We start from the raw sequence: 6,138 nt of genomic DNA, 5'->3' as shown, positions 1-6,138 counted from the left end.
CTACCCTTCATTCGATCCCTGCGAAACCCTACATTTGAGCAGGATAACGCACGACCCCATGTTGCAGGTCCTGTAGGGGCCTTTCTGGATACAGAAAATGTTCGACTGCTGCCCTGGCCAGCACATTCTCCAGATCTCTCACCAATTGAAAACTTCTGGTCAATGGTGGCCGAGCAACAGGCTCGTCACAATACGCCAGTCACTACTCTTGATGAACTGTGTTATCGTGTTGAAGCTGCATGGGCAGCTGTACCTGTACACGCCATCCGAGCTCTGTTTGACTCAATGCCCAGGCGTATCGAGGGCGTTATTACGACCACAGATGGTTGTTCTGGGTACTGATTTCTCAGGATCTATGCATCCAAACTGCGTGAAAATGTAATCACATGTCAGTTCTAGTATAATAAAAGGTTCAAATGGTTCTGAGCACTATGGGACTTAACTTGTGAGGTCATCAGTCCCCTGGATCTTAGAACTAGTTAAACCTAACTAACCTAAGGACATCACACACATCCATGCCCGTGGCAGGATTCGAACCTGCGACCGTTGCGGTCTCGCGGTTCCTGACTGTAGCGCCTAGAACCGCGCGGTCTAGTATAATATCTTTGTCGAATGAATACCCATTTATCATCTTGCATTTCTTTTTGGTGTAGCAATTTTAATGGCCAGTAGTGTATGTACTACCTGTAAACAGTGAGTGGACAAAAGTCATGGGATAGCGAAATGTACAAATATAGATGGCGGTAGCGTCACGTACACGAGGATTAAAAGGGCAGGGCATTGGCTGAGCTGTCATTTGTTCTCAGGTGATTCAGGGGAATAGGATTCCATCGTGATTATGGCCCCACGAATGGAATTAACAGGCCTTGAACAGGGAACAGTAGTTGGACCCAGACGCTTGGGACATTCCATTTCCTAAATCGTTAAAACTAAACTCCTCCCGAACAGGCCGTGGAGGCCCAACGGTACCGACCGGCCGCCGTGTCATCCTTAGCCCATAGGCGGATAAGGAGGGGCGTGTGGTCAGCACACCGCTCTCCCGGCCGTATATCTGTTTCCGAGACCGGAGCCGCTACTTCTCAGTCGGGTAGCTCCTCAGTTTGCCTCACAAGGGCTGAGTGCACCCCGCTAGCCAACAGCACTCGGCAGGCCGGATGGTCACCCATCCAAGTGCTAGCCCGGCCCGACAGCGCTTAACTTCGGTGATCTGACGGGAACCGGTGTTACCACAGCGTCAAGGCCGCTGGCTTCGTAACTTGTTACGGAATACGATATTCCGAGATCCGCACTGTTCAAATGGCTCTGAGCACTATGGGACTCAACTGCTGAGGTCATCAGTCCCCTAGAACTTAGAACTACTTAAACCTAACTAACCTAAGGACATCACACACACCTATGCCCGAGGCGGGATTCGAACCTGCGACCGTAGCAGCAGCGCAGCTCCGGACTGGAGCGCCTAGAACCGCGCGGCCTCCGCGGCCGGCGATCCGCAGTGTCGCGAGTGTGCTGAGAATACCACCTCTCACCACGGACCACGCAGTAGCCGAGGGCTATCACGTAAGGAGCCACTGCAGCGTCGCTTCTGTATAGTTGACAGTGCTAACAGACAAGCAACACACCGTGAAGCAACGGCAGAAGTCAACGTGCGACGTACGACGAACATATCTGTTAGAGCAATGCGACCGAATTTGGCGTTAATGGGCAACTGTAGCAGGCGGCTGACACGGGTGCCTTTGCTAGCAGCACGATATTGCCTGCGGTCCCTGTCCTAGGCTCGTGACCGTATCGGCAGGACCCTAGACGCCAGGAAAACCGTGGACCGGTCACACGGCTCTCGGTTTCAGTTGGTAAGAGCTCATGGTAGGGTTCGAGTGTGGTGCAGACGCCACAAAGCCATGGACCCAGATTGTCAACAAGGTACACCGACACTTGGTGCTAGCTCGACAACGGTGTGGGATCCGTTTACACGGATTGGGCTGGGTCCTCTCGATGTTAGGCTACGTGCAGACCAGCTGCAGCCATTCATGGACTTCATATTGAGAAACAACTATGTCATTCACCAGGCAACAAATGATTGTATACAGGGTGAGTGACCTAACGTTACCGCTGGATATATTTCGTAAACCACATCAAATACTGACGAACCGATTCCACAGACCGAACGTGAGGAGAGGGGCTAGTGTAATTGTTTAATACAAACCATACAAAAATGCACGGAAGTATGTTTTTTAACACAAGCCTACGTTTTTTTAAATGGAACCACGATAGTTTTGTTAGCACATCTGAACATATAAACAAATACGTAATCAGTGCCGTTTGTTGCATTGTAAAATGTTAATTACATAAGGAGATATTGTAACCTAAAGTTGACGCTTGAGTACCACTACTCCGCTGTTCGATCGTGTGTATCGGAGAGCACCGAATTAAGTAGGGATCCAAAGGGAACGGTGATGGACCTTAGGTACAGAAGAGACTGGAACAGCACATTACGTCCACATGCTAACACCTTTTTATTGGTCTTTTTCACTGACGCACATGTACATTACTATGAGGGGTGAGGTACACGTACGCACGTGGTTTCCCTTTTCAATTACGGAGTGGAATAGAGTGTGTCCCACTGGAAACGTGTCGACGTATGTGGTATCAGCATGATGGTGCACCTGCACATTCCGCAATTAACACTAGGCTGACCCTTGACAGGATGTTCGACGGGCGTTTGATAGGACGTGGAGGACGCATAAATTGGCCAGCCTGTTCTCCTGATCGTACACCTCTGGACTTCTTTCTGTGGGGTACGTTAAAGGGGAATGTGTACTGTGTTGTGCCTACAACCCCAGAGGATATGAAACAACGTATTGTGGCAGCCTGCGGTGACATTACACCAGATGTACTGCGGCGTGTACGACATTCATTACGCCAGAGACTGCAATTGTGAGCAGCAAATGATGGCCACCACATTGAACATCTATTGGCCTGACATGTCCATCTAAAAAACGTAGGTTTGTGTTAAAAAACATACTTCCGTCCGTTTTTTAATGGTTTCTATTAACCAATTACACTAGCCCCTCTCCTCACGTTCGGTCTGTGGAATCGATTCGTCAGTATTTGATGTTGTTTACGAAATATATCCAGCGGTAATGTTAGGTGACTCACCCTGTATATGAATAAAATAGAAAGAAACATTCCACATGAGAAAAATATGTTAAAAAATATTTGCAAAAATGGTGAGGTACATCCGACCCTCTATTTTTTTGGCTGATTTTGCACACAAATAGTTCTAAATGAACGGTTTGTTTGGCAAATAAGTATAAGCAAATGCCGGGCGGAGTGGCCGAGCGGATCTAGGCGCTTCAGTGCGGTACCGCACTGCTGCTATGGTCGCAGGTTCGAATCCTGCCTTGGGCATGGATGTGTGTGATCTCCTTGGGTTAGTTAGGTTTAAGTAGTTCTAAGTTCTAGGGCACTGATGGCCTCAGCTGTTAAGTCCCATAGTGCTCAGAGCCATTTTTATAAGCAATTATGTTTTTTACATAAATGAATAAAATGTATTAAAAAAATAAAAGTGTTTAGAGTACTAAATGTACTGTAAGGTAAAGGAATGTAAATTTTAACTGAAAAGAGATGATGTCATTGCACGGCGGTGTAACAGCAATGTCGACCTCGGAATGTTAAAATCACGAGCGACAGCTCGTAAAGACCTCCCAATTTGCACTGCAGCAACTGCTCGGCGAATATAATTTTGATTGCGTTTTGTCGTTTTTCGCTTGTAATTTCGTACCATTTTCCTAAAAATAAACAATACTTTACTTTGTTTACATAAATAAATAATTCCATATACATAAACGACAAAAAATATGCGGTCGGATTTACCCCACCATGCCGTGTTTCATTTAACACACACAGAAACAATTTACACGACATTTCCAACAAAAACGATACATACACTGAATAGGTCACTAAATGCACTACAAAAGCACTTACCGTTTGATCCCTATCGTTTTATTTAATAAGGTAAACTAGTGATGCAATTTGCACAAAAATCAAATTGAAACAATCGAAAACACACTTGTTGTCGTTCGGGTGTCTAATTGTGAAATGCGCCAAAACTGTCAAGGTGACATTTTAGTTATTTCGAATGCTCTGTACGGTAACACTAATGCGAAATCCTTCCGCTTTGCCGTTTCCCACAAATAGAGGGCGGTCGGATTTACCCCATCTTGCCATTATTTTAAAAAACAAGGATTCTGTGACTTACCAAACGAGAAAGCGCTGGTACATAGACACAATAAAACACACACACACACACACACACACACACACACACACACACACACACACAAATTTGAAGCTTTCGCAACCCACGGTTGCCTCATCAGGAAAGAGGGAAGGAGAGGCAAAGAGGAAAGGATGTGGGATTTAAGTGAGAGGGTAAGGAGTCATTGCAATCCCGGGAGTGGAAAGACTTACCTTAGGGGGAAAAAGGGAGAGGTATACACTCGCGCACACACACACACACACACACACACACACACACACACACACACACACACACACACACACATATCCATCCGCACATATACAGACACAGGCAGAAATGTCCCTTAAAACTCACATCCTTTCGTCTTTTCCTCTCCTTCCCTCTTTCCTGATGAAGTAACCGTGGGTTGCGAAAGCTTGAGTGTTTTTTTATTGTATCTATCTACCAGCGCTTTCTCGTTTGGTAAGTCACAGAATCTTTGGTTTTTAATATATATATATATATATATGGCAAGATGGTGTAAATCCGACCGTGTGTGTAAACCCGACCGCCCTCTATTTGTGGGAAACGGCAAAGCGGAACGATTTCGCATTAGTGTTACCATACAGAGCATTCGAAATAACGAAAATGTCACCTTGACAGTTTTGCCGCATTTGACAATTAGACACCCGAACGACAACAAGTGTGTTTTCGATTGTTTCAATTTAATTTTGCATCACTAGATTTACCTTATTAAATAAAACGAAAGCGAAACAGACGGTAAGCGATTTACCTATTCAGTGTATGTATCATTTTTGTTGGAAATGTCGTGTAAATTGTTTCTATGTGTGTTAAATGAAAACTGGCATGGTGAGGTTAATCCGACCGCTAAATGGTGGGGTAAATCCGACCGTATATTTTTTATCGTTTGTGTGTATGGAATTATTTATTTAGGTAAACAAAGTAAAGTTTTGTTTATTTTTAGGAAAATGGTACGAAATTACAAGCGAAAAACGACAAAACGCGATCAAAATTATATTCGCCGAGCAGTTGCTGCAGTGCAAATTGGAATGTCTTATACGAGCTGTCGCTCGTGATTTTAACATTCCGAGATCCACATTGCTGTTGCACCGCAGTGCAATGACATCACCTCTTTTCAATTAAAATTTCCATTCATTTAACTTTCAGTACATTTAGTAGTCTAAATATTGTTATTTTTTGAATACATTTCATTCATTTATGTAGAAAATATAATTGCTTATAATTGTTTCCCAAAAAACGGTTCATTTAAACTATTTCTGTGCAAAATCAGCCAAAGAAATACCTGGTCAGATGTACCTCACCATTTTTGCAAATGGCTAAAATTGACGTTTCTTAAAACACAGATACTCAAAAACTATCGATGGCATAACAAAAATATTTTGCAAACAGTTGCTCCTTTATATTACCTACAATTTAATGTACAAGGTGATCAAAGTCAGTATAAATTTGAAAACTGAATAAATCACGGAATAATGTAGATAGAGAGGTACAAATTGACACACATGCTTGGAATGACATGGTGTTTTATTAGAACCCAAAAAATACAACGTTCAAAAAATGTCCGATAGATGGCGCTTCATCTGATCAGAATAACAATAATTATGATAACAAAGTAAGACAAAGCAAAGATGATGTCCACCATCATTCCTCAGCAATAGCTGTAGTCGAGGAATAATGTTGTGAACAGTACTGCAAAGCATGTCCGGAGTTACGGTGAGGCATTGGCGTCGGATGTTGTCTTTCAGCATCCCTAGAGATGTCGGTCGATCATGATACACTTGCGACTTCAGGTAACCGCAAAGCCGATAATCGCACGGACTGAGGTCTGGGGACCTGGGAGGCCAAATATGACGAAAGTG

At 44.1% G+C, this 6,138-nt stretch overlaps 1 pseudogene; it reads right to left on the bottom strand.

Moving 5' to 3' along the window:
- Positions 1 to 1,130: 1,130 nt before the first annotated feature.
- On the bottom strand, positions 1,131 to 1,248 carry LOC124720659 (annotated as a pseudogene).
- Between the last annotated feature and the right edge of the window lie 4,890 nt (positions 1,249 to 6,138).

Source organism: Schistocerca piceifrons, chromosome 11 (assembly GCF_021461385.2).
Source record: "Schistocerca piceifrons isolate TAMUIC-IGC-003096 chromosome 11, iqSchPice1.1, whole genome shotgun sequence".
Lineage (NCBI taxonomy): Eukaryota > Metazoa > Arthropoda > Insecta > Orthoptera > Acrididae > Schistocerca > Schistocerca piceifrons.
Note: the sequence above shows the minus strand (reverse complement) of the source record. Positions and strands in the feature narration are given on the sequence as shown.